This window comes from Elephantulus edwardii, unplaced genomic scaffold (genome assembly GCF_000299155.1).
Source record: "Elephantulus edwardii isolate Elephantulus edwardi_28Jun2011 unplaced genomic scaffold, EleEdw1.0 scaffold00121, whole genome shotgun sequence".
Lineage (NCBI taxonomy): Eukaryota > Metazoa > Chordata > Mammalia > Macroscelidea > Macroscelididae > Elephantulus > Elephantulus edwardii.
Window position 1 is genome coordinate 322305 of NW_006399871.1, and position 23212 is coordinate 345516.

At 53.1% G+C, this 23212-nt stretch overlaps 1 protein-coding gene across 1 annotated transcript in view; it reads left to right on the plus strand.

Moving 5' to 3' along the window:
* The first annotated feature begins 44 nt into the window (after positions 1-44).
* Positions 45-23212, plus strand: part of CACNA2D2 (calcium channel, voltage-dependent, alpha 2/delta subunit 2) — a 163051-nt gene continuing 139883 nt past the window's right edge. The window contains exon 1 of the mRNA XM_006892862.1: positions 45-97. The gene's annotated coding sequence lies outside the window, so the exon portion shown is untranslated. The remainder of the gene's footprint in view (positions 98-23212) is intronic.

Here is a 23212-nt window from a genome sequence, read left to right on the forward strand (position 1 = left end):
CGCGCCCGCTGCTGCTGCTGCTCCTGCCGCCGCTGCTGCTGCTCCCGCTGCTCGCCGCCCCCGGCGCCTCTGCCTACAGCTTCCCTCAGCAGCACACGTAAGTGGCCCCCGCCGGCCGCGGGACCCCGGCCGAGCTTTGCGCGTCCTCTTCGTCCCCCCCGCCCGCACCCCGCGTCCAGGAGGGCGGGCGGCCGCGGTCCCAGCGCTTCTGACTGCGTCGCGAAACTTCCCCGCGGTGCCCCTAGCCTCTCCCCCTCGACCCACACACAACCGGGCACAACGCGAGCTCCAGCCCCGGGCTGGGATCGGGGATCTGAGCTTGCCAGCCGATTTCCTTGCCTTGTCCGCGTGGGAGGAGCAGTGGGGTTAGATAAGGGGGTTGGCCAGAGCCCCCTGCCCAATGCCCCCTCCTCACATTCCCTCACTGGTGGAAACCTAGCACGTAGGTGCTACCTTCAAGGAGGGTGCCTCCACACACCTGCCCTCATGAGCCTTTTCCTTTGAGGGGTACCTGGATGTAGACTATACAGGGTACCTTCTTGTAGTTGCCAGAGCCATAGAGGGGGTGGGTGTTCCGTATACTTGGCCCTCCACCTGAGGGGAGAATAAACCTAGTTGGGCGCTGAAGGAACTGGGAAGGGGGGGACATCAGAAGGTGAGTGGACCCTGGTCTGTACCTGCTGCCGCCACCAAAGAACGGGCATCTCCTGGCCTTGCCAGCTTCTGCTGGTTTGGAGTCCTGGACCTTCTTGCTCTCCTTAAGAGCTTGAAAACTCAGGTGTCCTCCTCTGGGTAAGCTTGGCCAGATGTGTCTGGTGTTGGAGTGGCTATTTGGCGCATGCGGCCTTTAGAACAACAGCTGCCTCTGTGGACTCCATCCATGTCCCAGTCCTGTGTGGTGCCCAGACACCCCTTGTCCCAGTGGCTTTGGGCAGCAGTGAGCATCTTGCTGATTGTTATCCGTTCTGGGTCTGAGAAGCTACCTGTCCCTGGATCCCATCACCAATGGCCTAACCTGAGGTTTGGGACAAGAAAAACCAGGATGGTGGTGATCTAGGGGAAGGGTCCAGCCTCAGGGAATGGGAGAGGCGGGCTCTGCGTCACTAGATCAGTTGTGCCCAGGAGTAGGCACCTCTGGTCTCGCCACAGAACCTGTCGACTCCAGCTTGTAAGATGCTTCCAGAGGAAAAATAAACTCGGGAAAGGCACAGCTCTGGGTCTGTCTTGTCGTTTCTCTCTGCTGGAGCAGTCTGGCTGTGCTCGGGCGGGTGATCAGTTGGCAATTACAGGTGCCGCACAGACGTGTCCTCTGTCAATGATGGGGATTTTGTGTGTGTTTATTTGGAGTGGGGGGAGCATGGAACAGGGAAAAGAGAAACATATGGAAGTTCAAGGCTGGTGGGTGTGTTGTCTTTCATTTGCTGTGATGAAAATGAACTGAAACCACCACACAGTGTTTTAAAAAGAGCAGAAGCATTATTTGGTTGTCATTCTTCCTGAAAGCCAAGCCACAGATCTTCCCCCCACTCCCCCATTTCATAGCTCCTGAGTGAAGGTTTAAGTAGATGTGTCCTTTCACCCCTGCCCGCCTCGCTCCCTCTCCCTGCTGCCAGCTGTGGGTTTGATAGCTGCTGGGTCTGCTGGGGTCCCCCACTAGAAGCCCAGGGTGACACCCTGACCAGAGTGGACACCTGTCCCTCTCTCCCCAGCCAGAAGATGGCGAGGCGGGTGTGACGGCAGCGGCACAATTCCAGCTGGACGCTGGCTTCTTGTCGATGTAGTTGGAGCTAATTTGAGGGTTTGGGACATGTCTTGCAAACCATAATTAGGGAGCGGGAGTGGGGAAGTGAGGACTGCGGAGCTCCGAGGGTCTGGGGGGAGGTGACAAATGGTGTGACGACGCAGCAGGTTTGCCATGACAGCCAGCGCCCTTCAGTTGCCCTGGTCCCCGCAGATGTGAATGCCCATTGATCCCAGGAGAGAGGGAGGGGAGGGAAGCAAGCCAGCCCCCAGCCCCGTATGCCTGTGACTGCTTAGAGTTGGGGCTTTTGTTGAACTGACGTGAAAGGCTGAGGCTGCCCAGGGAGAGGGACAAGGGGACACGAGGGCTCTGTGAGGCTGCTCAGGGCCAGGTGGCCTCCCTGAACCCTCTCCGGGTCTTCGAGGGCAGACCAGTCTCTGGCAGAGCAAAGCTGGACTGGCTGAGGTTTCAACACAGGTGGTTTTCTGAGGTGGGGAAGTGGGACCCTCCGCCTCCTGGTACTGGGGGGACAAGCCCTTAGTGGGGAGGGCTCTCATGAGATGTCTGGCAGAGTGATGGGGTGAGACGGTGCTTGGCTTCGCAAGTTGCTGTGTTTCATGCACGCACAGGTTTGGGGTCTGGTCGTTGCTGGGATCACTCTGGCGGCGAGGCTGTCTGTCCACCAGACAAGGGGACTGAAGCTACCGCTGTGTTGAGGACAGAGTAGTGACCGCTGGGGGGGGGCAGGGCTTTGGCATAAAGGTAGGAAAGGACCTCTCGCCCAACGTGGACCTGGATCAGGGTTGCACACAGGACACATGTGTGTAAGCGTGTGCGCACGTCCACGTGCGTTCATGCACACATGTGTGTGTCTGCGGGGGGCCAGGGGAGATGGAGTCGGAGCACACGCACTCCCTTAAACCTGCCTCCTCCTGTTCCCAGTTATGCCCACGCCAACCACCAGAGCCACGCTGATGCTGGCTGAGGGGCAGCCCCTCTGCTTTCCCTCCCCTGCCCCCACGCCTGGATCTCTCATCTTTTCTTCTCCCACATTTGTGTCCCTGTGCCCATCCGGCCCTACCAGCCTCTTTTGTCTGATTATTTGGGTCTCTGCCCCTCCTGTCTTGGGCATCCCCCAGTTTCTCTGGCTTTTACTCTGAGCTGCCTGCTGGCCAACCCCTTGGGCCCGGTTCTGCCTCCATTCTGGTGCTGACTAGCGCCTCCCTCCCTCAGGGTAAGCAGTGAGGGGCCTCAGGGGCCCACACCCCAGCAGATTAACGAGGGCAGGAGCGTGTGCGCCTCTCTGAGGAGACACACGGGGAATGGTGCCCGTGATGGGGCCTGCGTCAGTCTGGCTGCAGTTAATGGTGGGTGACGTGTGTCTGTCTGGGCCCCCAAGCCCATCTTCGCTTCCCTATGGCTCTCCTTGGTGGGAGGTGGAGGGTAACACCACACACCTGGGTCCCCTCTCCCCAGAAACCTACTGCAGCGTCTCCAGGAGGGAGGGGATAAGGCTTCTGCCACTGCACTGGGATGTGAAGCTGCAGGTGCCCAGACCTCTGGGTGTCGAGGGCCGCTGTCTGGGTCCCCCTCACCAGCCCCCTCGTGGGCAGCTGAGTCAAACTAACCCCCAAGCATCGAGGGGGCCAAGTCCCTTCATTGACTACGAGGTGGGTTTCACTTTACGTTCTTTGTCACACCCGGGCCCCTTGAGGAGACTGACTCCACCTTGCCCCACACCACACCATGGTATGACCATTTCTCCGGTCACTACCTCCTTCTCCTTTCTGCCTGTGTTCAGGTGGAGGGCACAGCTTGGGGTCATGCCAGGCATTAGATGTAGGCCCCGTGGACTCAAGCTTTGTCTTCACTAGGATGACCTTGCCTCATTTTCCCCAAGAGATCTAGTTAAGAGGCAAGTGGTAAGGATCAGTGGGAAGGTGTAGCACCTGGTGGGCAGAGAGAGCTCTGTCACTGGACAGAGTGGGTGTTGTTACTGTTGGCTTCAGCCCTTAGTGGAGTACAGCCATGAGCCTCCACTTGCCAGTGTTCTCTTAGCAGTGTTGTCGCTGTTCTTTGCTCACACTATCCCCTCACCACTGCCAAGCTTTCTTCAGGTGAGAGCTCATAGTCTTGCCTTCCACAGGCCTCCCCTGTTCTCGCTGTGGGCTGTGAAATTTGCTCATGGCAGTGCCTGGCCATGTGGGGTACCAGTTTCCAGATGAGAGACACAAGCCCACTCCCTTCTCTCACTTTCCCAGGGCGAGCTTGGCTGTGATGGGGGACTCTGTCAGGCTGATGATGGCCTCCGTCCTTTGAAACTAAACCCCTCACCCATATTACCAGCTCTGAACTCAGGAGCCTGTGGAGTGGTAAATAGTCATGCCCATTCTACAGATGAGGAGACTGAGACTCAGAACAAAAAATTAAGAGATCTGCTCAAAGCCATGATTCTTGGAAGCAGGACTGGGAGAGGACCTTAATTTGTTAGACGCTTAGCTGCCTGCCAGAGAACTGGGGACCTCTGGACAGTGGGCCCAGGAAGCAGAGGCTCAAAATCTGAATCTATGAGAAGATAAAGAGTCCTGGGATCAGAATGATATGTCTAGGCCTCCCAGCTCTTTTTGATTCCCGCTCTGTCCCTCTGTTTTCTTCTGGGTCTTGGGCAACCTTGGGGCTGTTCGTGGCTCAGGACTCCCCTTCCAGCCTGGTGTTCATAGCCCAGAGCCCATCTCCACCCACATGCCTGTTCACATGAGCAGTGATGGAGCCTGACCCACACTTTTCTCTCCTCTGGGTCTTTGAAATGTGGCCTGGCCTGCCCAGCAGACAGGATGGGGAGGAACAGGAGGACTTCTTCTCCAGATTCCAGTTGTGATTTGAGAGAGAAGGATCAACGGGCCATTCATGGAAACCTCAGGCAATTTCTCCTGATCTGAGGGAATCCAGAGAACTTGGGCCTTGCCTATGTCTGGGTTTTCTGAGCATCTGGACAGGTGAGGTCTGGGGTGCTGGAGAGCTTGCTTCTAAGAAACTCTTTTTAAGGAGCAGCTGGAGATTGAGAGTCAAAGGAGGTGGACATGGGCCATGTCCAGGAGAGTGTCATCATCTGTGGGCTAGGAAGTGGGCTGGGCCTCTCGCTCTGTCTCTGCCCCCAACTGCCATACACACACAACCCCTCCCTTGGGCCCTTACCGCTGCTGCTGTCCTTGTCCAGCACCTTCAAAGGCCATTCTGGGCTTCCCTGATTCTAGCTTTGTTTCAGGACTTGGGAATTTGTGGCTTTAATTAGCTGGGTGCATGGCCTGGGGGGGGGGAGCATTGGAACCTGGAGTACCCCAAAGACAGAGTTGCAGGGTGTTTCCCCACTGCTTACTACATCCCTCCAGCTGGTGGGGGGGATCCCCTTCAAATTGGGTTGTGATTTGTTGGGTTTTTTCCCCCTTGGTGCATCCTGTATAAACAAGAAGCTACAGAATCAATATTCATATTCCCAGAGGGAGGTATATATGAGGTTTTTGTTGTTGAGTTGTTTTGGGTTGGTTGTTTTGGGTTTTTTTTTTTTCTTTCCCTTCCTTTCTTGTCCTGTATAACCTGAAGAACCTCCTGCACTGCCTGTGGCTAAGGTGGGTGGGGTGTACATGACCACACAGATTGAGATGCTTCTGGGGATTTGTGAGGTCCCATAGGGTTTCTCTAAGGGTCCCCTTAAATAGGGAGCTCTGGTGGCCTGGTGGTAAAGAGACGCACTGCCAACTTGAAGACACGTGGCTTAAACCCACCAACTGCCCCGCAGGAGAAAGATGAGCAGTCTCCTCCTGTGTGATTTACAGCCTTTGAAAAGCCACTGGAGGGTTGGCTGTGAATCTGTTAAAGTCATACAAAAATAATAGGGTTCTCTTTGGGTCTCCTTAAAAAGTCCAAGATTCTGCCACTTGGGCCCATTTGGTCTGGGTCTGATGTTGTGTGAGTAGGACATGGGGCCAGAGCTCAGCCAGAACCATCTAGTTCCCCCCCCTTCCTTGTACCCCCTCATAGCTTTGCCCTCTGACTCTGAAGCCTCATGGACTAGGTGACCTTGCCGAGTTGGGAGGAGGTGGGGAGTCTTCACTTGGAGGGACCTGAGAATGTCCACTCTGGGTTAGCTTACTCCTGGAGGCTCTCTGTCAAGGTCAAGCCCAGCCCAATCTTCTATCCTGAGTAGCTTGCTTAGTGACCTTGAATGGGACCCTCTACTCCCTGGGACTCAGTTTCTTCTCTTCAGGGATACTTCCAACCTTGGTATACCAGCACTCTAAGAAGACAGATGTAGGGATGCTCCGTTCCTCTCTAACCGTGAGGACAGACCTGACCCCCAGTGCAGAGGTGCCTCTGACCACACCCTGGGTGTCTCACAGCCGATTCCCCGACTGACCCACTTTGAGCTCTGATCAGCCTAATTGTTTAGTAGAGAGGGAGGGGGCATGAGAAGTCTTTGCTGCTAAAAAACAATCTGCCCCAACCTCAGAAGTGATTCTCAGTGAACAAAGCGGGGAAGGAACCACTTCCTCTCTGCCCATCTGCTATCTGTTCCAGTTGGGCCCTCGGGATCCTTGCTCAGGCTCTGCCCTCTGCCTGGCTGCCTTCTTTCCTCCCTGGCCAGTCTTTCTGAATGAATCCCCCTCTTGTCATACACTCTCAGCCCCGCCATACCTCTCAACAGCTGAATGACCTTGGGGATTTCCTCAGCTTCTTGGAGTCTGGGGACCTCGTGATTACACACCCCTCAGTGTTGAGGTGTGAAAGGTCTGGAGGCCATGTTGGTCCCAGGGAGTACGGTCAGGGCATGGCCTGCTGGAGCTGCTGTCTGAATACTAGACACCTGTCCCCGTACTCAGCCGGGTCCTACCAGCACCTGCCGTTGTGTATCATTGAGTTGGATCCAACTCTTAGCTGACCCTCCAGCGGCTTTTCAGAGGCAGTTAATCACACGGGAGGAGACTGCCCATCTTACTCCCGAGGAGCAGTTGGCACATTTGAACCACATGACTTTGGGTTGACAGCAAAATCTCTTTAGGGAGCTCCGGTGGCCTAGTGGGAAGAAGCTGTGCTGCAATCCCAAAGGCACACGGTTTGAATTCACCAGCTGCTCTGTAGGAGGACAGGCAGTCTCCTCCCATGTGATTTACTGCCTTTGAAAACCCACTGGAGGGTCAACTGTGGGTCAGTTCTGACACGATGGCACACAACAAAGCCACTACAGCTCCCTAAACCCTTCCATAATGGATTCTAGACCTTCCCTCCTGTGCTTGGCTCCCACCTCCACATGGGTGTGTGAACTTGTGCGTAGAAATGTGCACATATATGTGCTCAAACCTAGATTTGGACACATGGGTCCTGATATCCGTCCACTGAGTGTAAGTATTCACATGTGTGCAGGCATGTCCATAGTGTGAGGACATATGTGTTTGCATGTGTGCAGGTATGTGAGTGTGCACGCACTGGTATAGGTGTGTGAATGTACATACGAGTATGTGTTTGTGCATATGCCGATGGATGTGGAGTTATCTCTCTGCACCCAGGATGCGTTCCCAGCACCCACCTTCCACACCTGCCTTTGAGATGAACGCCAGGCCTCAGCTGGGTAAGCGCTGGCAGTGGGAAATAAAGCCGCCTGGTTGTTTGGACCAACATTTTGTAAACTTTTATGTCAGGAACAGCCTGCGTTAAGGCTGCGCTGGAAAGTTTGATCATCTACCAACTGGCATGATGACAGTCTGTGAAGGAAACACACAGAGGCTGCATCCTTGTAATTCAAATTTTTGCAAATTGAATGGTATTTTAGATTCACTGAAGGAGGCTGGGACTTAGAGTAGCCCTGTGAGTCCTTTGCAAAGTGAAGCTCCTTGCAAACAGCCCTTCACGTGTGGAAATGCAGAGGGCAGGCTGTGGAGGTCAGGGTGCAGGTAGGGTGGGCCACCTTGCTGTGTGACCTTGGGCTGCCTTCTTTGCCACTCGGAGCTGGTATTCACATCTACATATCAAAGGGTCTGGAGGCTGGCAGCCTTTTGAGTATTGACTGTGGGATTGGGGTCCTTGCCCTCAGCAAGCTATTCATATAATCAACTGCAGGGCATGATTTAGGACTGAATGATCACCACACTGTTCTCTATTTGGAGGCACCCCTGGTGAAGCCTTTCACTTTTGAGCATGAATTTTTTTCCATTGGGTTTCTTTTCCTTTTGAGGGGAGGGAGTGATCTTAAGTAATCTGTCAGTTGCCCTGTGCTGGCCCTGGGGCCCCGTGGTTCTTTATCTTATGGGATCTGATGTCCACAGGGACTGTGTACTGTCAGCGTTAGGATGTCTTGGGTTCTTTGCATTTGCAAAGGGGCTTCTACGAAGGGCAGAGGGGTCTTTGAGGGACTCTAGAGACTGAGGGGCCATGAGGGGTTCCTGCAGGGCTGGGTAGCTGGAGTGGGGTCATCTCAGGCAGTGTGGGCCATCATGTATGCTTTCCTGACTTGGGAAGGGCATATCAAAGCTACATAACCCCTAAAAGCCCCCTTGTCCTCTTTGCATAAACTGAGGCCTGAGAGGCAGGAAGGGAGCCCTACATTTCTGTTGGCTGTACACATTCTGGAGGTAGAGCCTAGTCCCCAGTGCTACCCACTGCCATAAATTTGATTCTGACTCTTAGTGGCCCTCCATCGGGTTTCCAAGGCTGTAAATGAGATGAGAGGTGACTGCCCATCTGTCTCCTGCAAAGCAGCTGGTGGACTTGAACCAATGACCTTGTGATTAGCAAGTAACATATAATGCACTATGCCACCAGAACTGTCCGCAATCCCAATGCTCAATAACAGTGTGAAGGCTTAAGCCACATTTGCAATATGGTGTGTGCATGTTTCTCTTATAGTATTCTTGGCAGGGGGCTGGGGACCCATTGGAGGCCTCCTTTGGCAAACCCCACAGAGCCAGCTTCCTGTGCAGCCTGAAGCCTCGGCTCTTGGTGTTTCTCTGGGACCTCAACACCTCATGCCGCTTTGGAGGCACCAAGGCTTCTCTGGGTCCCCTCAGGAACGGCAGCTTTGTCACCAGACAGGGTGGGCATGGGTGGGCGGCGTGTCCCTGCTGTACTGCACGTTTCCAGCCTGGCATGGCATTTTCATCTTGATAATTTCCCTCCACAGCCCATGTTCTCCTCCTGCTGGCACCGCCTGAAATGCTGCATTCGAAGCCTTAAAGGTCATGCTTGGTGCTGCCACTGGTTCTAACAAACAAACAATGCAGTAGGCCCCACCCCCAACTTCGTCTATTAGAAACGGGAATAAGCTTGCAAAGTAGACTTCTGTGGCCAAGGTGTTCACGTGTCTTCTTTCCATGGTGGGGCCCTGAGAGTCTCCCTTCCCTCCTGGCCCCCATTCCAACATCCCTCGTTGATGATTAGCAGTGTCAGCTGTGGCCCTGTCCCCGGGAACTGACCGTGGAAGAGCCCTATTTCTTGGCCTGGCGTTCACAGCTCTGCCTGGGTTGGTTCTGGGCTCCAGCCACCAGTTCTCACTTATGAGAGAATGAGCCAGAGAAGAGATGCTTCCATCTCTCTCCTGTAGGAGACCTGGGCTTCTACTTGGCCTTTGCTCACCAGCTGCTCTTCAGACTGACCTGCTCAGCTAGAATGCTGGGATGAGGAAGTCTTCTCCTCAGTTCTCTGGCCAGCTGAGAGGGGCCCCTGAAGAAAAAGCATTGAGCTGATTGCTACCTCCTCAAAAGAGGTATGCCTGAGGAGAGCATTTGGCTGCAAGGAAAAAAGGCTGCTTCCATGAGGCAGCCCCAGCTGATGAGCTTTTCCTCCCTCTTATGGTTAGGATTTCCGTCCCCTGACAAGGAGCCTAGAGGCAGGTGAGTGTGAACTTCCAGCAAGGACTGAGCCCTTACCTGTGGTCTGCCTAGCTCTCTCAACTTATCCTTGACTGACTCTCCTCATGACAATAAGATGGCTGCCACCGCTCCAGGCATCACATGCAGGCCACAGTAGAGATATTTCCATCTCTTTTAAAAGGCAAAGAAACCTTGTCCAGAAGCCCCCAGGCAACTTCCCTTTCCGTCTCATTGGGCTATACCAGGTCATGTGTCTACCTCTAAACCAATCAACAGGATTTGAAAAGTCCACTGTGATTGGCTCAGGCTAATCAGGATTTACCCTTGAGCTGAGGATGGGGTCACCTTGGTGCTGGTGGTGGGAGAATTTCTGTAGACTTAAGTTTTACTAGCAAGAAGGCAGGAAAGCGACAGAGGACTGGGAGGCACTGCTCTCTGCATACCTGACAAGAGGCTTAAACGTAGGGATGGGGTGAGGAAGGAAGTGTTGGACTGGTTGGGGGTGTCCATGCTCAGGAAAACATTTGTAACATTGGTTATCAGGGATGGGCTCTCGGTGATGCTGATATATTTCACATACACGGCCCAGTGCCTGCCAAGCAGGAGACCTGGGTTCAGAACCCAGCTGTTGTAACTCATGCACAGCCCCCATGCCTTAGTGGAGGCTTGTGTGTAACAGTGCTGATGAACAGGTCTCAGCAGACCTGCTAGACATAGATAGACTAGGAAGAAAGGCCTGGCAATATACTTCCCCAAAAATCAGCTCATGGAAATCATGGGGGTCACAGCAGCCCAATCCTGTTGTCATGAGTTCCCCCACATCAGGGGCAGACATGAAGGCAGCCAGCAACAGTACATCCATTGCTTCCAGTCCATTTGTTACATAGGGGAAGACTTGAAATACAGAAAGACTAAGTGATGCTGGTGTCACACAGATGACAAGTGGTGGAGGCAGAATTCACGCCCAGAGGTGAGGTCAGAGATATAGGTCACTGTCCTTTTTCTGCAGTCTGCCTCCTCCAGACAGCACCCCCGACCATAGGACTGGGGTAACCCCACACTCCCACATTGTCCCATGACCTGTGCAAGGGCACCCTCTCTCGTCAGACCAAAGTCCTAGAGGGTGGTATCCTGGGAATTGTTTATTTTCTCATTGGAACGTGATACCCTAGACTTCTTAGAGGCTCTTAAAGGCCCAGAAGTGGGAGATTCTTGGCCTCAACCCCCTCCCAGTAGAGCTGCCCCACCCTCACCTGTGGTGTGAGTATGGGTTGATGGCAGCTCTGGGATTGTTTAACCCCTGTGTGGTACAGATGTGGATACTGCGGCCAGAGTGGGAATGAAGGCAGCCTTGGGCCTCTCAGCAGCCAAGGTGTAGCCTGGGCCAGAACCTGAGGGAGACAGATGTGATAGGGACAGCCACGGACGCTATATTCTTGAGCTGTGCTGGCTGGGTTTTGTCAGTCACGGGCCTCAAGAGGCTGCTGAAGGCATTTGGGAACCACCCAGACTCACGGACAGACTTCCTAGGCAGCTGGGAATGGCTGGTAGGTATGGACTGCTAATGGGTGATGCTGACGGAGGGGCATGCCCTCTGTTACAGAGCAGCTGCGGCTGGATAGACCACAGCCATGGAAGTGCCCCATAGACGTGGCTGTGGGGCTGGATGTCCAAACTTATCTAGGGGAATGTATGCACATGGGGAGTGCTTGTGTCTACATACTCTGAAGAGCACGGACTGTTTCTGAGCATAAGGCAAGATTCCAGACCTGACATGACCATGTCCTCCTGGCCACACAAGACTTAGGAGGAGCCCTTTACTGTCCTGCTCCTAGGTTGGAGTGTCCCCTCTGGTTTTTGTTGTCCACCTGTCATACGAGGGCCCAGGATGGGCTCTTTGGGGCTCTCCATGGGCCAGAGAAGGACCTGGCTTTTTCTGGACCCAGGCTTCAGGCCTCTGACCAACATAGGCTTCCTCTGACTTTCCACAGCCTTCTCAAAACACAACTAGACTGGGGAAGAATAGACCCTTTCCTGCCTCTGCCTCCGTATTCCCTCATCCCATCTCCACATCTCCATCTTCCTTCTTCCCTCCCTCCCACCTCACTCTCCAGCTGCCTCCTACCTGACCCTTCAGGCTGAGTGTCCTGGAAGGAGGCAGTATTTTCAGTTCAAACCACATCTTGGCCAGCACAGACCCCCAGAGACCCCAGGGGCTTGTGAAGCAAGGTCCATGGGCCTCTCTCCTTTGCTTCCCCCAGCTTCAGTCCCCATCCAGCTCACTGTGGGCTGCCCGCCCCTCTCCTCTGAGTCAGTGTTCGTGTCATTTCTGACCCTCTGCAGCTGCACTGCTTCCTTTGTCCTCCATCCATGCAGCCACCATCCTACCCTGTTAGTTAGCCTGCCGCATAGAGACCACAGCTGAGAGGCTGCTCCAGACGCGCCCAGGGGTGGGCTGGGAGGCACACGGGAGGGCATCTTTCCCTTCAGATCCCAGTGTGCATGAGGACAGCAGCTCCCATTCTCCACAGAGGCTCATGTGTGGGTGGCCTGCACAGGGTCCCACCAGCCCCCTGACAGGACCCACCTGTGATTCAGTGGACTTCTGCCTGTTCCTCAAACTTGGATTGAGTCACTGGACCCTCCTTTGTCCTCCCTGTGCAGGTCAGGGCCCTCTTAGACTGCCTGAAGACCCCGTCTTTGTCCTGCGGTAGGTCTGGCTATTGGCTCATCCCAGGGCTGCCTCCCATTCAAAGCTGGAAGCTTGGCTGGAGCCCCAGGCCTGCACCCACTAAGTGCTGAGCAGGGAGTTTAGGAGGCTGAACTGAGCAGGGAGGAGGCTGAGAAGAGGACCTCAGCCCACTTTCCTCTGAGGATAAGCTGCTGATGGGACAAGAGCAAAGAGCATGGGTGGAGTGGGGGAAGGGCTTGCTTTGCACACGGATCCACCTCTGGTCCCTAAGCTCCTGGTGGGCCCCACGCGTCCCCCATGGTGCTAACCCCCCTAGGCTGCTGCATCTCTCAGCAGTGCCTCCTGATAGCCGGAATGTCTTGAGCTGCCCAGAGCTCATAACTGAGGCACAGCCGGCCTGGCACCCACAGTCTCATGGTCCCTGGCATCGAGCACCCTGGGGAGGGGGTGGGGAGGAACAACAGAGGCCATTATGGTGGGTGATTTACAAGGTTCCCAAGCCAGCGCTGGGGGAAATATATTTCACAGGTGATTTCCAGACTGGTGGCATATGGAGGAGGCCATTACTCTAAAATGGAAAAGGGTGAGGACTTCACGGAGCCATTTAGAGGGACCTGGAGCCGTGGCTTTCTCTGCCAAGCAGTATGGGTCAGCTGCCTGCTTGAGGGCCAGCCCAGGGACTGGGGGCCACAGACATGGTGTCACCCCTGCAGGGAGGAGCTGGAGTGGTAAAGAAAGTCACATAGGTGACCTTGTTTGAATCGTTTGTGCCTCAGTTTCCTCTCCTGTAAATTGGGATCATATTTTCTGTGTTTTATCATTATGAGGTTGAAGAATCCAGCCAGTATTGTTAAGCATCAACCATTCGTCAGGGAGTTCTGATAGCAGAGACAGTAGGGAGGTACAGTGCTCACCCAACAGTGGCACCTCTCTGGTGGTTCTTCTCATTCACCAGTGGCTCTCAGGGAGAAGGATGAACTTCTCTTCCGGTGCAGTTCATGGACTCCCAAAACCCCCTGGGGGATCAGCTATGTGTTGGCTCCACTCCATGGCAACGACCTTGACTGTGGTCCTGTTCACAGGAGATGGCATTTTAGTGACTGTAGTTGCCTCTGGTGGGGTAGCAGGAGGAAGGTCTTGTCCCCTACAGCCCCCTGTCTAGTTGGGACAAGAAGTAGTATGAAATTCTATATAGTAAGAAATGTTATTATGAGAAAATAATAACAGTCTCCTCAGCCTGTAATGTCTGTGGAGCTGAGTCTCCGTGTTCTGTGTCAACCTGTGTCAGGAGGCCTCACCAGGGCCTGGTTTGTGGTGGGCATGGCTAGTGGAAGGAAGGAAGGAATGAGCCAATCTTGAGGGACAGTGAACTCCTCTCTCTCAATCTGTTTCCCCTTCCTCCCATCTCAGAGGGGTCACCTTCCTGAGTGTCCCATGGCCATGCACCCCGCGACTTCCTCTCCCTAGATCCTAAGTCTCTGGAGAAAAGGGTCATGTGTGGAATACCCATTCCAGCAGGGTGATAATCAGTTAGTGAATTTGTGTCAAAGTTTAGAAGGTGAGTGGGCAGACACTGGCACCATTATGGATGTTTTGGGGGGGGCAGACCACACCAGGTGACACTGTTAGATAGGGGACACACACACACACACACACACACACACACACACACACACACACCAGTGACTGAATACCCTGTGGACGGCAAAAAAAACCAAACATGTATGTTTTGGAGACAGTGGGACCATAGTCTCTTCAGAGACAAAGACGGGGAAGCTTTGTCTCACATACTTCAGCCATGTTGTTAGGAGCGACCAGCCTTGGAAAAGGTCATCATGCTTGGACAGGTGGAAGGTCAGAAAAAGAGAGGAAGACTCCATCAACAAGACAGAGTGACACAGTGACTGTAACAACGGATTCAAGTATGTCAGAGACCATGAGGATGGCACAGAATAGGACAAAGTTCTGATCCATTGTTCATAGGACTGCTGTGAGTGGGCCTCGACTTGCTGGCACCTGCAGTCGTAGTTGTGTACCATCGAGTCGGAACTGACCCATAGCTGATGCTCAGGCGGGTTTTCAGAGGCAGTGAATTGCACGGGATGAAATTGCCTATCTTTTTCCCATAGAGCAGCTGGTGGCCTCAAACCACATGCCTCAGGGATTTCAGTGCAGTTTCTTGCTACAAGGCCACCAGAGCTCCCTAACTCTGCTGGCACCTAACAGTAAAATTTTGTGCAGTGTTTCAGCAGAAATTTTTACTTTTTAAATAAAACTATCCCATATAGTTAGGTATAACAACAAAATCCCCCCCATAAGCCCAGCTTACATGTATTGATATACTTCCAAAGCTAAAACTCTATGCTAATGTGTTCTTTGAACTTTCTAATGCGCTCTGGTTAGAGCTGTCATTATTAGCCAGTTACAAGGACCCTTTGCGTTACGTGGTCCTGCCTGCTCAGCTCTGAGTGCATGCTGCCGTTTTCTTTGCTGCCAGTGTTTTTGATAGTCTCGGATTTTGTCAAATTTTCTGGTGTTTTAGCTACAGTATTGTGATAATTAGTATTTGTGAGCCTATATCAATAACTTTTCGGAGAATGAAGTAGTAATTAAAGGAAGAGAAGGGGAAAATTAAAAAAATAAAAAGACTTCCACTCAGTTACTAATAATGTTGTAATTCAGTGTGGAAAGATTCTGCAAAACAATTTTGTTGTTAATATTCATATAATCTAAGAAATACTCCATTTAAGCAGTTTACAGCTCTATTTATCACACATTATTCTATGATTAAAATTGATAGTAAAGATTTGTGAGGATTCTGTATGGTGTGGACTTGGAGAAGTCTGTGAAGGGGGACCTTGAGAGTTGCCACAGCTGAGGCGCTGCTCTCCTGGCATCTCACAGCCCTGTGTTTCCTGGCCCAGAGCAGCCAGGGGTAGAGAGGTGAGGAGCAGTCTCAGAGGCCACTAGGTGGTGACTTACAGGATTGTCAGCACAGGGGGGAAATCTATTCCACGGGTGATTTCCAGACTGTCATGCTAACCCTAGTTGCCTAGTCGTCCACCTCTGTGGACAGCCACACTGAGCCTTGGTTTTCTGAGAAATGGGAAAGGCAGCCCGGCCAGTCACCTGCATCACTGACTGGCTTTGGGACAAGTGAGTTCGGATGTCAAGTATAGGTCAAAAACTGGCCTGAACGTTAGTGCAGGGACCCCTGAGGGAGGCAGTGACCTGGAATGGGCTGTCCTTGATGTCAGGCAGGGCTGTGGGGCAGCCTGGTTGGTACAGCTTGAGGTGCTCACCCAACTCTTCCATTTAGTGCCTTTGCCAGCTGCGGGCACAATCATTCTTTCTACAGACACTCACCACAGCCTGCTGTGTCTTTATTCACTCAATACTCAGGAGCATCTGCCATGTGCCAGGCGCTAGCAGGGCAAAGGCAGTCAACAGTCTCTACCCCCAAGGAAGGGACATAGAGGACATAGTGGCAGAGCGTCAGAGTGCCAGGGAGAAGGGACAGGATGAATTGGACGGAAGCTGCAGGTAAAACAGGAGAGAGCGGGGTCAGAGTGGGCTTCCCTAAGAAGGCATTTGAGGAGAGCCTTGAAGGAGGGAAGGGCAAAAGCTAGACAGGAGTGTGGAAGAAGAATGTTCTTCACAGAGAAAACAGCCAGTGCAAAGGCCCTGAGTTAGGATATGGCTTGAGGAGGAGGAAGAGAGCTGGTCAAAAGTCAACAGGGACAAGGCCAAACAGGGATATTCAATTAGTTTGGGTATTTTACTATTATCTCTGAATAAGAAGGGAGCCATGGGCAGAGGAAGACCATGACCTGGTCCTAACCTAGTAAAGGCCTTTCTGCTGTCGCATGAGCATTGTGAGACATGCTAAGGGTTTGGGTATAAGAGAAAGAAAGAGGTCCGCGGTGACCTCAAAGGGTTTGGTCTGAACAGCTAGAAGGATGAAGCTTGTTGTCAGGGGAAGCTGAGGAAGGGTGAGTGTGACAACATGAGATTAGGGACATGTTGAGTTTGAGACATCCAAGTGGAGATGTGTTAGAGCTGGGTACATGAGCCTCTTAGGCCCTGCCTGAGCCCTGCCTACCCAAATGGAGAACCAAGAACCTCTTTGAACCCTCTGCTTACTGCCCACTTCCTGTGCCCACTCTCCTCATCTCCCCATCACTAAGGGCTCGCCACCCTCTACCACCTGGCTTATGCTAGTGTTTACAGTTTATGCGCAGGCCTTATCGTGGGGACACCCTGCCTCGGTGCCCAGGCTTGGTCTGTGGCTGTTCACAGGACATCGCTTTGTGCCAGAGAGCTTGCAGCCAAGGTGTGCGCACACTCTGCCTGCTCCCTGGGCTGCCCTCCAGCTCCATGGTGCCATCTTTACCCTACCCAAGGCTCCATGGACGCCTCCTCCCAAACACAGCTGAGTCTGCCTGCCCTGCCTGGATTCAGGATGCAGAGGCTTAAATCTGCCCTGCTTACCACCTGTCCCTCCCCAGTGCCCAGCCACAGCCTGGCATACAGTAAGTTTTCTGTAACTGTTTGAATGAATGTGTGAGGCAAGGGTGAAGGAACCAGTTGAGAGTGTTTTGTAAGAGACGACTCCTGCTGGTTTTGACTGACTGACTTGGTCTCTCGAGCCAGCTTCGACTCATCACAAGCTCACCAGACAAGGTGGGCCCTCTTGGTATGGACACTACCCTGGGACTACTCCCTAAGTGGAAGGGAGGTTGCTGGGGTAGTACCCAACGCCCCCTGCTCCCCACAGTTGTGGATGCTACATGGTGTGGCCTGCAGAGGGGATTTGCATTGCTAAAGGATTCACCACAGAGCATCCGCAAATAACCGCCCCACAGCGCGTGTCAAGGCAGGCTGGGCCGCGCACATTCGATTTACATGCAGCTTGGTTCCCTCTGAAGAGCAGACATGAGTGAAAAGCAAATCCCAGAGGAAATGGGCATTCTCTCCTACCTGGTCCTGGCTCCCTGGTGGGGGCGGGGCTGAGGGAGTTAGGGCTTGGCACTGGGGAGCTCTGGTGGCTTCGTGGTAAGGAATTGCACTGCCAGCCCAAAGGTACACTGGTTCAAATCCACTAGCTGCTCTGCAGGAGACAGAAGGGCAGTCTCCTCCCATGCAGTTAACTGCCTCTGAAAACCCACTGGAGGGTCAGCTATGAGTCATTTTCCACCTCAGTAGTACAACAATAGGGCTCGGCACTGCTGTGCGGTCATTCCTACAGCAGGACAGACGTAAGAAAGGACTTGCTGATTGCACCAAGCTTTAGCTTGCTGAGGATTGCAGGTGAGTACCCTTAGGTAGACCAGTTCCCTTCCCAAGGGCAGAGGAGGTCGTAAATGAGTGGGCCTTACCTACACTCTGTTTCTTAACATGGCTATTGGGGTACACCTTAGAATTAAGGAGGCGTTGAGGAGATCTAATGGCCTAGTGGTGGGACACTGCACTTCATTCTTGAAGGCTTGCAGTTCAAATCCACCAGCTGCTCTGTGGGAAAAAGATGGGCAGTCTCCTCCTGTGTGATTAACTGCCTCTGAAAACCTGTTAGAAGGTCAGCTGTAGGTTGATTCTAAGTCAACGTCACACAACAACAACAACCTTTAAGTGGCCTAGAGGTCAAGGTCTAGACTCTGGAGCTACTGTACTGGGTTTGAATCCTGATTCAGATAGGCTGTGACCTTGAGGGAGTTGCTCCACCTGCCCAGGCTTTGGAATCCTTATCGGGGAGTGAACTGGTCTGCAAAGCAAGGGCGCTGTGCTTCTTCAGTGGGGATTGCAGGTAAAGCACCCAGCACACCACAGGGGCCCCACACGCTCAGGTCCCTTCCTTGGTGCTCTGCCCCCTGAACATGTTGGAACACCTCCTACTCTGCGCTCCAGTGTCTCGCCCACTGAAGAGGGAGGTGGTCAGGGTAAGTGCCAGTCTCAAGATGGGTGGGAGAGAATTTCTGGGTAAATCTACCTCCAAGTGTACCTGGAAGACTCATTTTGCCAGGCTCCAATTTAAAGCTGTTCTGAGTCTTGGGACTATCATCTGGGGAGACAATAAGGTGTCTCCAAAGACAGTGTTCTTCCTCTGCTTTGGTGAGTGGTGACTGGGGTCTCAAATGCTTACAAGCAGCATCTACAGTGCTCTTCTCATGCAGAACAAACATGAGAAAAGAAAAGCAAAGATGTACAAAAACCAGAGAACCAATGGGCCTCCAGGACCTCAGCTTCTGTGACAGAAATAGACAGTGCCCAGCCACCACCATTGGCTGCTCTGAAATGGATCACAGTAGAAGGTCCTGGGTAGAATGGGAGGAAATGAAGAACAAAACTCAAAAACATTAAAAAAAAAAGATATAAGCTTACTAGCCTGATAGAAATTGGTGGAACTCCCAAGACTCTTTGAACCTGGAACAAAACTCACGCCCTGTGGCTCAACTTTCAGCCAAACAATAGACAGGTCCAGAAGGTTAGCAGTAACACCAGGGAGGCACGAATAAGCAACTGGATAAGGTCAAAAGAGCAACGTTTGCCCAGGGATAAAGCTCAGAAGTCAGGAAGGGGTAAGATAAAAGGATTCATGGAAATGAGAAATACAGAGAGAAAGTCGGGAAAGCTGTATTACATTATAGCTGTTGTAAAAAATTGTTCTAAGACAAAATGAGTATGAGTAGTTGAATGGGAGGAAAACCAATCTGCTTTGTAAGCCTTCTCTTAAATAAAAATGAAAACGGAATTAAAAACAAAGCTATGTCCAAGGCCTTGGTAGCAAGACCAGGCTGCATCCCCAGCTTTCAGATGCACCCACCCCGTGCTTCAGATGGTCTGTGTTAAAGTGGAGGTGAGGACTATGGGGAAATCCAAGAAGTCTTCCTGGTGGAGGTGACTTTGGCCAGATGGAGGACAGACAAGGCCAGAGTTGAGGTCTGAAGACTCGGCTCAGTCTTTCCTCTAGGCCTGGGAGTCCTCAGGGGCTGGGGAAGGAGGGACCTGCAAGCTTTCATGGGGTCTCCAACCTGAAGAGGAACATGTTCTCTGTCTTCCTCAAAACAGGCAGCTACCAGCTATGTTGCGGAGGACGCACACAGAGGACGGTTATTTGTGGCTCAGCGAGGATTTGACTCATTCTGGGGGGATGGGGAGGACGGCAGGAGGGACAGCAGGGACGTGTGAATCACTGAATCTGGCCAGAATGATTGGCAATACATTGACAAGGCCCGCCCATCACCTCTGATCGGGCTTCAGCTGCTGAGCCAGGTGACCAGAGCCTTTGCCTCCCCTTCTGACCTCCACAGGTGCCTCAGTACTGCTGTGCCCACCCCCAGTCAGTGCGACACACAGGGGTTGCGTCAGTACCTCTACCTGCCGAATACCAACCGTGCTGAGCCTCATTTGCCAAACAAGCCTGGCAGTGTATGAATGTGTTGGAAAAAGAAGAGGTGCCCCGCACCTGAAAATGACCATGTCAGCAACTGTGGCAGGTGGCCTGGGAGCAGACGTATCTCTGACCTAGGCCCTTCTGGGTGCACAGTAAGATCTCAGCTGCTTCAGGCTTTCCTCTTGCTCAACATCTAATCTCAGCTCTGGAATGCTGGAGGATTCACTGGCGGTGACGCTTGAGTGGTGGCACCTGGTGACCCATGAGTCTCAGTACCAGGAGAGTTGTTGATTTTATCTTGGACCCCAGGAAGCATTCTCTGGCCGCTCTGGGTCAGGGAGCTATAAATCACCGTTACCATTTATGGCCGCTTGTCTCTGCGTACCTGGAGTGTCTCAGGACAGTGCCGTGAAACCAAAACACAGCAGTGGTGGGAGGTGGGGTGATGGGAGCTGCAGAGGCCCCGGTAGGTCCCGAGCCAGGCCCTCGTTGTTACTGATGATTATCAGCCTTACGCTAAGCTGTGTTTTACAGTGCTGCCTTCCAAAAGATATTTGTGCTCATGAGTTACTACCTCACCAGTTGCACACTGAGATTCCAGATAGAGTTTTGTTGGAATTAAAGGTGGACAGGACAGTTCTGCTGCCAGGGAGCTCTGGTGGCTTAGTGGTAAGGAGTCGTGCTGCCAACCCACAGACACTTGATTCAAATCCACCAGCTGCTCCATATGAGAAAGATGGACAGTCCCCTCCCATGTGATTAACTGCCTCTGAAAACCCACTGGAGGGTCAGCTGTGAATCAGTGCCAACTCGATGGTACACAACAACCACAACAGTTCTGCTGCCAGAGTAGTTTGAAAGCTGCCAAAGTGACCCAACATCCATCAGTCCACAGGTGGGAAACTGAGGCCCGGAGAGAGCAGTGAGTGAGTCTGCACAAAGTCCCTGGCTCCAGACACAAGAAGTAGAATCTAAGTGTGGTAAGAAGACGCTGTAAGATCCATGAATTATGCACAAAAGCCACAGGCCTGGGCAGGCCCATCATAAATGAGCCTTAATAATTCATACGGAGAGGAGCCAGGGAAAGGGAGGGCCTCTGGGCTGGCCCTGGGGAACCCACTTGCAGCCCCTCCACAGGCGCCCACTGCCCACCACCTACCTGCCAGTTCCTAGGGCAGCCAACGCAGACTGGGGCGGGATGACTGGGTGAGCTCTGCAAAGGACCTGCCCGTCCAGGTGGGGGAGCAGGAAGCTCTCCCCTCGGGGCCCCCAGTCCCAGGCAGAAGCAGACAGGAACGAAGAGAGAGGAGGCAGTCTAGTGGAAGATGAGCTAAAACAATAACCTTGGAGGGCATCTGGAAAGAGGTGGTGCTGGGGGACTGCAATTCAAAGTGGGAGATCACTGAGCAGGTGAAGAAGGCAGGGGAAGAGCCCTGTGGATGCCCGAAGACTATTCCAGGCAGAGGGAGCAGGGTGAGCAGAAGGAGCGTGCGGCGATGAGAAAGCCATAGTGAGGGGAAGCCAGTGCGGTGGATGGAGGAGCAAGGTTAGGGAGGCCATTGAACAGACACTGGCTTTTTTTCTCTAGGGCCATGGAGCTGTAGCAGGGGAGGGACAGGGACCTAACGGGGCACTGGCTATAGTTTCAAACCAGCAGACTAGGGATGGGGGCCAGGGCCCATGGGCAGAAGCTGGAAACAGAGTGAGGTGCCGGTGAGCAGCTCTGCAGAGAGATGATGGTGGCCCAGGCCAGGCAGCGGTGGCCAGGGAGGGGGTGGTACAAAGGGAATTCAGTATAAAGTGAAGGTGCAGCCAATGGTTTGGATGCGAGTGTGAGAGGAAATGGGTACCAGGCCATCCCGTGGCTTTGGTCCTTGAACAGCTGAGCCAGGACTGGCAGGTATGTTGCATGGCGGGTGAGGAGTAGGTCTAGAAGGAGGCAAGGATGTTGGTTTTATATACATTCAGGTTGAGAACCCTGTTGCATGTTCGAGGGGCTGCGATGTGGACAGCTGGGTGTCCTGAAGAAAGGTGTGTAACTGACATGTTATGATTGACAGTCATAAGTTGTGCAATGTTGGGTATGTCACTCCATTGTTCTGTGTCTTTGAGGATGGGACATCATAATCTGGTGGCTGTGACGATGAACTGTGGCAATGAGAGCCCCTGCTATTACCATTATAACCCCTCATACATGGGTGTGGGCATTAGGCAGGGAGGGTACCCAGCAGGCTCCCTGGGACATAGATGCCCAAGGGGCCTGTAGAGGAAAACAGTCCTAGACAGGCAAAGGCACAGAGCTTGGTGTGGACCACAGAGGAAGGAGGACCTGGATGAGAGGCAGCCTCTGGACCCAGCTCATCATGCTGGCCAAGCCCTCCAACCCTTGACCTGGGGCTTTGATGCCACCCAACTCCCAACTCTTCTGCAGACCAGCAGTTGGTTTGCTCCATCACCCAGTTCTACCCCCTGCTCCTTGATACCTTCTCCAGATTCTCCAGCCCAGTACTGCAGGGATTGTTAATGTAGAATTTGCCCCCTCGCAAGCTGACAGCCCCTCTTAGTCTCTGCCTGATGCTGGGACACCTGAGACCAGGCGTGGGGTCTGGTGTCCTGCCAGAAGGCCACTCAGGAACCCTGCGGCTGGGGGTGTGACAATGAAGGTACCCTCTTTGTCAGTCTCTACACCGAGTCACTGAGGCCCAGAGAAGGGCAAAGGTGTACTCAAGGTCACACAGCAAAAAGAGAATTCAGGCTCGGGTTGACCTTCAGCCTTACCTTTCCTACTGATGCTGGGAACCTCTTTCCTCTTTCTCAGCCTGAGGCTTTATCTCCTCCATTCTGTCCTCCCTGAGTGCTGGTGCCCCATGCGCCCTTGATCTTGTTGTCTGCACTGATGGCAATGCTGTGATCATGTGCTGTGTGGTCCTGGGTACGCTCTGTGCCCCTCTGGGCTAAGTGGGCTCGCCTGGGTTCTCACAGTCCTGACAGTAACACTGCTCCCTAACTCCAGACCTTACTCTTCCCCTCACCCTTTCAGGCTGTTAGGAGTAAATATTTCTCCAAGTAAAATATTTTGCTGGACCCAGTGCCCTAATTAGAACCGGATGGCTGTTCACAGTGTTTCTGAGGGGGGAGGTGCAGGCTTGCTGCCTCCCATCCAAACGCCAATTAGAAGGTGAAGCTCTTTTCCCAGCAAAGAAAGGAAAGGGACAGCCCCGTAATTAATAACCTCATTAAGGAGTGGTATTTGGGCAGGGTCCCAAGGCACAAGTAAGTCGAGCCGATGGATTTGAACTAATTCGAGCTTCAGCAGCACCGGCCCCTTCCCCCAGCTTCACAGGGTCTCAGAGGATCCCCTGTGATCGATAGGCCTAGGCCGACTTGATGCCTGTATGCACAGGACCGAGGGGTGGGGAGGGCGCTCCTGGGAGACTGTGCTGCTCACATTAGGGATCCATCCCTTCGGCTGCATCACAGGTAAGTGGAAGATGGGCTGGTTCCTGTTGAACTCCATGCCTCAGTTTACC